The sequence below is a fragment of the Lipophrys pholis genome, assembly GCF_963383615.2.
Source record: "Lipophrys pholis genome assembly, chromosome: 4".
Taxonomy (NCBI): domain Eukaryota; kingdom Metazoa; phylum Chordata; class Actinopteri; order Blenniiformes; family Blenniidae; genus Lipophrys; species Lipophrys pholis.
Window position 1 is genome coordinate 26,817,643 of NC_137637.1, and position 13,078 is coordinate 26,830,720.

Sequence of the window (13,078 nt, forward strand, 5' to 3'; positions counted from 1 at the left end):
TTTACATTATTCTGACGTTCAAAAAGGAAATGTATATTTGACCGAATGATTTAAAGGCTAAATTGTTTAATTCAAGCCACAAGATCATTATTTAAAGGGTCTTATGAGAAAACATGTGTTTGATTGGTGATATAATATATCAAGGAATTTAAAAGCTTTTCAACAGAATAGAAAAAGCTTGTTTCTGGTTGTTACAATCGAGTAAAATCAATTGTGCTTTACATGAGTATAACAAAGAAATTCCCATTAAATTCTAGTAAAATACGTAAGTACATTAAATCTCAAGTACTTACCTATAAAGCCACTGAGGCCCAGCCAGGTATCAGCTGCTTACTGCTGTAATAAATATTTTGCTTGCAGTTCCTTCGTAGCTTTAAAAAAAAGGAAATATACTGGGAGTCACTCTGGAACAGATTATTACTAAATATGTGATGCGAGATCATATGAAAATATTTAACTTGCTGCAAAAAGATCATCCTAAACATGGTACTTTGAACCAGGAGACATGTCCACGCATGTGCTTATACATTCTGTACATGCACTGTTCTTCTTTTTACGTCGGGTTCACTTTGCTTAACAGCGTCTAAATGAGCAGCTTTTGTTTTACTCCACAGCAGCATTTTAAACATTCATGTTAGGAAGCTGTAAATTAAAAAAAAGGCATTTCACCTGATTTCACCAACCTGCACCTTCTTGGGTTAAAAAAAAACAACAAAAAAACATCTTTATGATTTAAAGTTGCAATACAATATCTATCTATCTATCTATCTATCTATCAAGCTTAATTCTCCAAAAACTATTTTTGGAGAAAAGGTATGATTTGTTATGATTTGTGGCCTGTTCTTTACTCATTTGTTATTGACTACCGAGTATTTTTGTGTACTTCTAGAAAGTGTTAACTTGGACCTCCTTGCCCTCCCCTTTTTTTTTTGTGCCTGTAGCTTGTTGTGGGTGGAGTTTTCACACACTCTGCAGGGACAAGACAATGTGGACGGAGGTGAGGCTCTGGTGAAAATCCACTGCCTGAAGCCACCAAGCAGAGAGGAGAGGAAATGAACACGCTCCTTCTTCTTTTCTCTTTTTTTTTTCTTCCCCCCACACCTTTACCTTTACACCCCGGCCCGTTCCTGCCTCTCTTCTCCCTCTCTCCCTCGCTCACCCACCCCAGGCACTCAACTGATAATCCAAAAGGTCACCTGTGGCCTCCTTCTCTCACTCCTCCCTTCCTTCTCTCGGTATTACACAATGAGAAGAAAAAAAAAAAAACGAGAAAACCGCCCCGAGGGAGTTTCTCTCCAGATCACCCCAGGCAGGTAACTCAGGGAGTCAAACAAGAGTCTCATCTTCTCATTGTAATTTTCTCCCACACAAATTCCTTGTTTAGTACGCTCGCCTCATTCATTCATTCATGAAGGTGAAAAGGTGACAGAGGTTGTTCAGCGGCTATATTGTGCTGCTCGGCAACTCAGACAGTCAAAGAGTGGTTTCTTTGTTTGTGTAGAATAAGCAAAAAGGTCTCTTTGGGTAGATTTAAAGCTCTTCCATGAACTGCCTAAAATAATGTCAATAATCAATTTAGTGATGTTATACATCAAATCTCAACAGGAGAACCTCGGTTAAGGGTATACAGTATACACTTAAAAACTGTAGAGTAATCTTATCAACCCACTTGCCAAATTTCATATGCTGGCACTTTAAACCAGACAAACTGTCAAACCAACAAATGCAGCACAACACTCAATTATAAAACTCGTAAGCAAATGAGCTGCTCCATAAAGCCAAATATCTGCAATCACTTTTCAAATGATCCTCAGAAATGAATTCTATGACTGTGTGTCAGCATTGAGTGGCATGGATGGAAGATCAAAGGTCAAGGGGAAGTCGCCGTCCTTCCACATTTAATGCAGAATAAATCAATATCTCCAACAGATGGGTTTACCCACAACAGCAATTTGTCTGTGTTATTTTTTTTCTTCTCTTCTTGACAATAATCAATTGAAGGAACCTCTTGATGATACATGACATGTTAAACCTGAAATGTCACAGTTATGAATTATGTAAGTTACGCAAGAAGAGTGGGAAAAAGAGTTGTCACTGAGATTGCAGTGCTTTTAGAAAGCAGTGCTTTTATCATCCATCTTAAAAATAGGCTTTTTGTATTCAATTACAGTGCATTGTTCACAGCTCTATTTTTTTTTTTTATTGGGTTAACATTTATTTAGCTCAAAAACCAAGAAAAAAAGCTTGTTGACATTAAACCTCTACATCTTTAGCAGAAAAGATAGTATGTATGAAGTGTTGTATTACTGTAAGCTTGGATTTTTGGTTTTGATTTAGTATGTTATAACCAAACGATATCCAGGTCGATGAGAAGAAAAAGTGTTTCAGAGCCCCTCACCGATTTCATCTTACTTCTGCATCTGTTCTATCGTTTGGGAAAACAGCTCCACTGTGAGTGAAGGATAAATTTGAATGAATGCATTTTGAATGAATTTGACTTTCTTGCACATCCATTCAGAAAAATCACGATATCGTCTTAGTTCATTGCCTTTCACTGTCTCTCTGTCTTGAGCTACTTCATTGGACTTCCCCAAGTCATCCCTATATAAGACAAAAAGATAAACTCCCTTGTTTTTCTTTCTTTTTTTTCCCCACTAACATTCAGGGAGGATGTGAAGTGTCCCAAATTGATAATTTATAGGGATTAGTACTTGCTGGTGGTCTCATGAAGAGTTTGGTCAGATTTAAGAGACGGCTTTTATCATTTCTCATTTCTACTGACCTCAGCTCATTTTCTAACCCCTTAATGCTCTTTTTGGTTCATAATTTCCCAGATATTTGCAATTTTTTATTTTTTTTGTTCCTTCATTCTTTCTTGTCGTCTGTCCTGATCTTATTACTCTTTCACCCCGACAGCTCACTTCCTTTTCCTGACAGTGATTAAAACATTTGCCTTGCCTTCCAAACCAGGGCAGAATACACACAGACATGCACACACAGGTCATGTAATGAAATCTCGCTGCCTTTAGCTTTGCAGTCATGGGAATCCAGCACAACATAGGCGGCAATGACATCATGCAGCCCTCCACAGGTCACGTAGAATCACTTATCATCAGCATGCACAAACTAACAAAAAAATGTTTGGTTTTACCTCACTGTGTAATTGATCATGAAGAGCACTTAATTCCTACGAGCAGAATGAATAAATTGCAAACGTAACCCATGCTTGTATTTATGAGTTTTCCATTCGGCGTGAATGCTGATGCTCACGTGTTGTGATGTTTGATGTTTGTCGTCAGAGATCTAGTTTGTTCTGCACAGAGGAAATCCCCTCTTCTGATTGCTTTGTTCTGTTGAGTTGCCACAACAGCGGTACGCAGCCGCCCATTGGTATTGTCGCCAGAAGTTGTTGGTTTTTTTTTGGTTTTTTTCAAAGCAGATGCTATGTGATTGCACTTGGCAGTGCTTTAGGTTGTATTATGATGTGATGAGTAAGACGAGAACAAATAAAGAAGTTGCCCTTTTGACATGTTCAGCTGCCACGGGCTGAATTCCCTTTAGAGCAATTATAAATACAGCGCATTATGAAACAGAATATTTGTGAGATACGTGATAAAGGAGTGACTGAGGAGGTCGAACCGATTTTATATTGAGTGATAATGAACTTCTGTCTCGGAACAAAGGAGCCTCCTCCTGCTGAGCGACCGCAGATCTCATGAATCACAGGCGGATGGATGCAGTTATGGATTAACGTTTCTGATGCCAGGGGACCGCATGTTTTGTTTTCTGGTCAACATGGCCAACATGCTATAATCCTGCTGTTTATATGTTGTTTATTTACAGTGAAAATACTTTTGTGTGCTTGTGATGATTACTTTACCCAGTTTCCAGTTCCTATTGCTACTTTTTCCACATTCAGCTGCTCTGTGCTGATTTTTCCCAGTCCAACAATGACATTTCTTTTTTTTTTTTCTTTTCATTGAGAAGAAATGGCCATATTGTGCTTGTCGGTACAATTGGCTCAGTGGTTTCTGTTCCTCTTAGAAGACGAGTACAATGGTTTCAGTGATGTGTAATGATGCATTTTGGGTTCCATTTTACCCTACATAGATGTTACACTCTGGCAGACGGATTCCAAATGCATCTGGTCAACGTGGAGAGTTGTGTCCATATAAGACCTGCAAGTTCAGTGAAGAAGTGGTTTGCACTGTTGCCTCACAACCAATGTGGACGTTTCTCTGTCGTGTTGGTGCGTTCTGTGTGTCAGTGGGTTTTCTCTCGGTACTCTGGTTTCCTCCCACGGTCAAAAGACGTGCTTTTTTTGGTTAATTGAACACTCTAAATTGTTTGTCGGTGTAAATGTGAGTCTGAGTTTTTGCAGTTTTATGGATCATCGATGAATGATTATTATTTTTATTTTATGTAAAACTATTATTATTTAAAAAATATTGAAACCTGCTTTGTGCAAACACTGATTTTATAATTGTATTGGTACAAGACCAATTTCTTATCAAACACTTGATTTTTCATTGGCGATGGTGTGAATGTATTTTCAATCATTTATAATAATTTTAATTAATGTGTTGACGGAAAACACAAAATTATTTAGGAATGATCTTATGCCTGGTTGGAAATTTTGGGTTAGCACTAAGAACGTATTAGGATACATACTTTTGATAATCAAAAAGACTGCACTTACATAGTTATTTGACCAGAACCAAGATCATCAATCAACAAAACAATTTGTTTTTTTTGTTGACAACAATCTGTCACCACTGGCCAGTTTTCAAAATGATCAACCTGAATTTAAACTAGAGTGGAATACAAATAATAGATACAAGAACCAACGAAATAGAAAAAAAATACCTTGACTAAATCAATACACACCAAACAAACACATAGCTTATTAAAAGTTAAAAAAAAGAAAATATTAAGACAAAACATTAAATAACAAAAGGAAACGAATACATATCAACACAAGACATAAAACAATTGGTAAAAAGAATAAATCAATATCAAATAAGTCAAAAAATTGGGAATACAATACAAAAAGAAGGGCAACAACAGAAAACAAAGTATGATAAAGCAGCTTTTCTTGACTGTTCAAAATTGTTGGGAGAGATTTTTGTTATGTGTGCCGGATGTGAAGTCCACTCTATCGCTTCTCCCACAGAACATGCTGACTGATCCAAAGTGATTATTTGAATATGATTATTACAATATCCCAGGGATACTTTACCTTTATTAAATGTTTGCATGAATAATTCACTCGACAAACGCGGTGAGCAAATGTATGGCAGTTGGCATCTTCGCATCAAAACAAGAATATTCTCCGTTTGATTTCTGTTGTGCACTTCCAACTCTGACACACCTAGAATACATCAACCCCCAAAAGTATCATGTTCAGATTAGTATTACAATTTCTGAAGGAAAAGTATCTGTACACAGATTTAACATTGCTATGGATGCTTATACACAGAAGTGGTGTTACACTAAGATAGACAAAAATATAAGGAAAGTACTTACTTCCTGTCTGTATCCTTCACAATGTTTCCCCCTCTTAACAGAGTGAAAGCGCAGGATCAACAAAGGGAACATTATTTAGCATTTTACAAGAAGGAAACACCAATGAACTAATACACACACAAAACAAAATCTTCCACAGGATTAAGATGTTAATATAAATCTTGAATCTGATATTTGTATAATTAAGGGCCCATATGTAGCGTTGTAGTTGTGAGTGGACTGGCAGGTTTGACCCCAGTGACCAGTGAGCTGTTCTTCAAAGAAAATCATTACTGAAAGGAAACACAATCAGAGTTGGATCATCACAGCTCAACAGTGTCACCCCCAGCTATTCAAAAAATCTTGAAAAAAAAAAAAAAAAGGGTTTATTATAAAGGCAAACAATGGGATGTTTTGTTGTGAAACTATTTCACACCATTCCTGAAGTCACATGGACAGAACAGAAATGCAATACTCTCAACACGCCTCTTCTTTGTCAGAGAAAAAGCGGGAGGGGGCGTTTAAAAAAAAAATAAAAATCCCTATGCTTTCAAACACGGATACGAAAGTCTGATGCTTTCTTTTCCGTCGTGGGAATTTGAACGGGTACGTGTAAACGAGTCTGTCTCACCTCTGAGTCCGCGTTCAGGAAACGGAGAAGCTGAAAGTGTGTTTTTGTGCGTCTGTTCAGTGTGCGGGGTGGAGGGTTTCAAAAAGAAAAAAGGTTGCGGAACTCTCTCAGGAGGTCATCCATCATGTGAAAGTGTGGGACTGGCTGAGGTTTTGCTTTATTTGCATTCATGGGGGAATTACAAATCACCATAAGTGAGAATAAGTGTCAATCGTCTAAGCTGACGTTTAAACACGAGCTGCATTTCAGGCACGATAATTTCTTGTTGTTTCATTGTGGTTTCAGTCGTTGTCTTACGCCGGCTACAAACGCTGCAATATTAACAATGTCCTAAGTTCACAGGTGGCCACACTGCATGACATGGAACTGATAAACTTTGGGCACGACGTGAAGTTCCCTGTGTGCAGATTGCGTGATGAAAACCCGTATGTATGTGTGGCGACAGGCTCGCGCAAGAATAAAACATCACGAGCGTGCGCCATCCATTTGTAAAAAAGTAACCAACGAAACATGAATGGAGAATTCGCCCCTTGTGGCATGTATGTGTTTGGAGCAAAATCCCCAGAAAGTTTTTTGTTTACATCCAACATATTCTTTGGAGCCACAAAGCATCTGGGTTCAGCGCGTTGCTCAGTCAAGTCAGCTCATACTGCAATTTCTATTGGTCGGTATGTTAAAGCAGCCATCACGATCACCCCGAATTTGTGACACTGATCAGAATTTTATCGCAGGTTGTCTTTGCCCGCAAGATAACGACAACAGCCGTGCTTGAACCGGTCTCGCAGTGTGACGTAGGAGCACCGACTCAGAGCCCAGACCAAAGACATCACCACCGTTCTTCTCACGATTGTTATCTTCCGTCTGGGACGGATGAAAATTGCACAGTGTGTAGTGACCTTCGGAGAATTCTCCTTAATGGTTTTGGTGGATGATGAAAGTTTTGTTGGTCCTGCGTTGACTCACATGCCATGTAATACACGCAGCAGAAATGTAAGCTATTTTCACACAAGTTGACATAGCCGCAGATGTGTTTGTACACATGGGAAAACACAAGAGGGGTAAAATGAATACCTGCCCCGAGGATGTTCAATTCGAGGTATCCGCTGAAGACATTCCTTGCAGACTATAATGCCGTGTGCTACAGTAGCTGCGTTTGGTGAGAAAAAAGCGACAACCAAACACTTTCCCACGGTCCATCCGTGACTCGAAAGGCTGGCACGGAGGATGAGTTCAGCAAAGTAAAGGTAGTAAGCAAAGGTAAATCAACAGAGACTGATAATGATCCAGAAATGTAAATTCCTCAGATATCTTGAAGCATTTTACGGACTGTGAAAGAGGATTTCCACTTACCTTTGTTAACAACAACAACAACAACAACAATAATAATAATAATAATAATAATAATAATAATAATAATAATAATAATAATAATAATAATAAAAAATTACAAGCAATTTTGTTTAATTTAGTGTGTACAATATCCCCCAGGAACCCAAGTTTGACAAAGGGGTATATACACAATATAATGGAATATAATATTCTATATATCAAAGTATACAATATCGGTAGATAAGGTTTGAAAATATTCAAAGTGGCTGACAAATAAGTGTTTCAAAATTCTGAAGATTAAAAATGACCAATCACAGAAAACGGACACTATATGCGCTTCTTTATATCGATTCTGGGTCACAAGTGGGTGGAGTCTATGGGGGGGGGGGGGGGGGGGGGGGATAGACACACATACTCAGAGTCAAACATTACATTTAAATGCATGTTTTCCAACTATAGGAGGACACCAGAGTACTTAAAGAAAATCCACATACCCAGTGAAAAGACAGGCCCGGACTACAATGACTCTACAGTACAAACCTATATAACGCAACACTGCTATATACCACAATCCACAGGCACAGAGCACCTAAAATGAATCATCCTCTCCTTGGCACAAACACAGCATTTATTGTATGGTTGTTTAAATTGTTTGCCATGTCCCATCTGTACTTCATTTATATTATTGTGTATATATCATATTCATAATTTGAGGTCTGTATTATGAAAGGAGTTACTGTTGAGCTCCAAGTTTCTTCAGTTAAATGCAACAATGACACAAGCTGTTTAGAAATCTTTTGTATACTAGTAAATATGTCGACTGTGGGGTTTTTTTTGTGTGTTTTTTTTTTCAGTTTTATATGTACATTTCTAGCGCTGGTTCTCATGCTATACAAACATTAGTCATTTCATACAGTATATCAGACCTGTGGGCGGCTCCTGCAGGCTGAGGTTTCATCCCGCTGTGGAACCAACTCTGTCTGAGGCTTTCGGCCTGAAACATCTGTTGTAATTTCTGTCAAATTGAACTTTTATTACCTGGTCATTAAAGCCTCAGCAATGGCAAAACCAGATGGGTTCTTGCTGACCTTACAACTGCTTCTTTTTTATGGTGTTGGTGAAAATTGAACCAAAGGAAGCCGTGTGCTTTATAAAATTAAGGCAATCATTCCCACATTCCTGAGACATGGGGGGCACAGAGGAGGGCGAAGAGGGGTGCACAACAGCAGTGAAGAAGTGAAGGGGAGGGTTATATTCATGTGTGGTTATGTGTGTATAATACAGACATGTATGAATGCATTACTATGCATGTGTTGTTTTGTTTTTTTATGGAATTATTCTTGTGCATTGAAAAGAAAAGTAATCTAGTAACATTGATAATGATGATCATACTTCCATCGCAGTCGACTGCCGGCCAATATCAAAAGTTGAAAACGAAGTACTTTTTAAGACATTCATCGAACTGAAAGGCCCCATGAAAAGTATCACTATTGTACAACCCCTTACATTTGGAAAACAACCTCCTTTGGCCCTGCACATGCGTGTGTTCCCGGCGGCCTCTGGTCAGAGGCCAGGGCCGGTTAAATAACAGGCACAGCGTACGAGCAGCCTGGGTGAAAAGCTGTCTCATTGGGACTGAACACAGCTCCATCACTGGTCCCAGTGGGGAGGAATGGAGGGATGCTGGGTGTTTATTAGAGACAGAGGGAACACGAGAAAAAGGCTCTCGGATAAAGTGAAGTGAGCGTTGTCTCCTATTCTCTAAAAACACAGCGAAGTCTGTTACCGCCAAGGCTTTTAACCGTACATGTCGACAGCAGTTCAAACTTTAGATAGTGCACATCTGATTTATTGATACTAAATAGATTAGATAATGATGTGGCTTTGCTGGAGATGGTTTAGAGCAGTCCAAGGAGCTATTCTTAAGGTACGGGACGGTGACTGAGGAAAAAGCTGTGTAAATGACTGGAAAACACAATGAATCCAGATGCTTCCACACAGGGTACAAAGGGTCACTGAATGTTTTGTCAAGTGAATCATCTGCTTCAGCATTCACAGTCACAGCGCTTCAAGCGAACTGAACTACTGGAGACGCGGTAAATCACTTATCTCCATGTCATCTTCATCAGAAGATCTCTTTTCATCTCCTGTGTTGTGAATATTCTAACAACAACAATTGACAATTGGCGGAAAACGTGGTAGCCGACAGTATAGCGTTCATTTGTTGATGCATTTGTGATCAATCTTTGATTTGAAACTCGTTTGGCATGAAAGATTCTTATCCACAGTGGCTGAAGGTTATTCAAACACCTTAAAGAATCAAAGCAAAATATTTTTCCAGCAGAAGAAATTATGCGTGGCTGCAAAAACTGGAACGACTGAATTTAATAATACGACTTTCTTGACGATGACAATATGCCAATCACACCCAATTTCTGAGGTGTGAAAGTACACGTGTTTTTATTTGTATAATTAAAACCACTTTCTGCATCATCACGCGGCCATAATTTATGACATTTCAAGCGAAAATCCAGGAGTAATTCCATTAAAACCTTTCAGGAAAAGTCTGTGTGATTGTTCTCATTTTTAACAACCACTTTTTAAAACAGCCAGAGTTTCATTCTGCCTTCAAGTGTGTCTGTTTGGAACAAGTTATAAACACTTCCTTCTTCCAGTTTTACTGGTTGCTCTCTTTGCCACATCTTTATGCGCCTGTTTGTCTGTCTAAACTATGTTTGGGATGAGGTTTAACACCCCCGAAAGGTGGTTGAGGATGGAGAATTCAGTCATGAGCAAACCCCCACAGAAAGTTACAAAAAAAAAAAAAAAATAAAATAAAATCTATTACTGTGGCCTGGATAGAATCACTGCCATTTGAAGCTGGAACTTTGAGAAAAAACATAGGAAGTTGGATGTGATGCCATTAATTTGCCTCATTTGTCCCAAAGCAAATTCAATCAGGTCAAATGGACGTGGTCATATGTCTTGGAAGACATTTCACCCCGTATTCAAGTGGCTTCATGCTGTTCCTGGACTGGGCTGGCTCGCCTGACCCGCGCAGTCTGGTAGTTTATGCTCTGCCTGACATTTAAATGCAAATCCATAAACACTTCTCTTCTTGCCTCTTGATGAAATTGACACAGTTCGACGAGAAACTTCTATCTCATCTTCAAATCCTCTGTGTTTTTCAGCAGTAAATGTGTTAACCCAGTTTACCAGATGTCATCACACAAACAACAGTGTATAGGACTTCATCACATTGTGCCAGATTCTGACGTTATATAGAAACACTCTAATCTGCTGACAAAAAAATAACAGTTTCCTGGTGTTTTGTATGAAATTGGAGAAAGACATGATTTTTTTTGGGGGGGGGGGGACTAAAGTGAACATCATCTCTAGACAGGGACTTCTGCCTGCAAGTACACATCTCTGACATGATTGCTGTGTTATATTTAGATCATCATGCACACACGTATACACTCATGTTCCAATAAACAAACAAGGCTGCACAAAGTGTTTTGGACAGTGAAATTCACCACAAGAGAGGCACGGAAATCCTGAGTGGGATCTTAATAAAGTTCTCCTTTGTCATGCGTCTGCCTTGGAAGTCTGTTACACAAACCCGGAGGATTAATGAACACATAGAACCCAGAAGCGTCGCCTCGACCCAACATGACGGGAGGAATGCTGATGACACACTGTGACCGCCACTGTGTGTCAGCAGATAGTGCCACAGCCAACAGAGGATATCAGAGGAAGACAGAGACAATAGCTTTTATTTATCCACCACGCATTCCAGTTAAAGAAAGGACTGCTGCCTGTTGTTTGAACCGGCAGCAGTTCATCATGTCTGGGTCACAGTACTTTCCATCTGCCACGGTCAGTTTGTGACTCTTTGTACTGTCATAATCATTTTCCATTGTGTCTTTATCTATCTATTCATTTATTTCACATGTTATTCTCTTTTTGAATCGACATCATGCTGCCACGTTATTTGTTCAGTATATGTTGATGATGATGGATTACAAAGAGCGTGTTAAAACTACAGAGGTTCCTGTGACACGCCTGGCTCAACTTAGTATGAAATTAAAGTTTGACATCATACAAAGTCGTAACAGTCACGTAATAATGTCGGGTAAGACACATTTATTTCACACAATTACTCTCTTTTTAACGTATCTAAATAAGAAAAAAACTGTACAAAACACAAAGAACTGTGCATATTTCAGAAAATTCCTAATCAATTACAGTTACTTGTCTTTGAAAAAGTATCAGAATTAGAGTTACTGTAAACGACTGGAAAATGAGGATGTAGAATGTGCCCATTGTTGTATTGTCATAGTGTTGCTGTTACACATCAGCTGTATCGTCAGCACCGTGTCACTCTAACGATGGAATCCAACAATAGAGTTACTCATCGGGTTCAGCTAAAGTTACATCAGTAACTAACGAATGTTAGAGGATTATGAAAGAAAATAAATAAAGTAATGACACTGAGACGAAGCTGAGGTAAACATGTGGATGGCAGCCGACGGCCGCTAAAGGTAACACAATGTTCATGTAATGCTACCAAGTGGTGTGAATACAGTCGGATAATAGTTACTTTTAGTGGGGTATCATTGATATTACAGCCAAGGTAGAAGAACAGCCAAATGTTTCATTATCAACATATGTTGGAGGAAAAAAAAAAGTGTCCTGGTGTCTTTGGGTTTACACACGACTTTATGCATTTGTGAGGAGAAATCGTCATTGTGCTGTGCACTCCAAGGGAATGTTTCATTAAATACATATTCAGCTTTATGGAAAATAAATAACCATGTAACTTAAAGTGGATGCTTCTAACATCTCGGGGGGGGGGGATGTGCAAACTCTGGGTTTTTGTAGCAAAAGCTGACACTGAATCTAGGTTTATCAGTGGTCAAATATCAAAAAAAGGATAATGGGGAAAGTTCCTGTGCAGCTCTAACGGACAAACATGCAGCCCAGACAGGGACTCCTGTACAACTGGAGTCCCGAAGAAAAGCCTATAATCCAAACCCCGGCCTTCTCCAAAATATTAATAAAATCTTGGTTTCACATGTTAACGACAGAGGAAAGTCCTTTTAACCACATTCGATTCTCCTTTCTGATATACTCTTGAATTACAGTACGGTACTGTACGCTGAATCTGATATATCTTTGTGGTCGATGTACTCGGTGACAATTTGGCGTCCTGTCAGCGAAGATGAGTTGTTTGTGGTTGAACGCGCCCATCCCAGCGCTGAACGTCGACGTTGAATAACTATAACTACAGGTTTTTAAATTGCTTTACAATGAAAGAATGGATGAATGAACGTGTCTCTTTCAACTCATTATTGCTGTCACTCACTGCACACAGCTGAGTTCCTCCATTGACAGCAGCGGTGTCGCGGACAAAAGGATTTGGATTCTTCCTATAAGTAGTGCCGTGTGGAGGGAAAGCCGTAAATTATCGTCATAGCTTACGTTCTGGTTTCCTTCTCGCCGTCCATTATCTCAGTTCACATGTTCTCAACGCAGCAGGTTCAGGCTCATGCTAAAGGGGATGTTGAAAGGGAAATCGGAAAAATTACCATCTGATGTAGTTCTTGATGA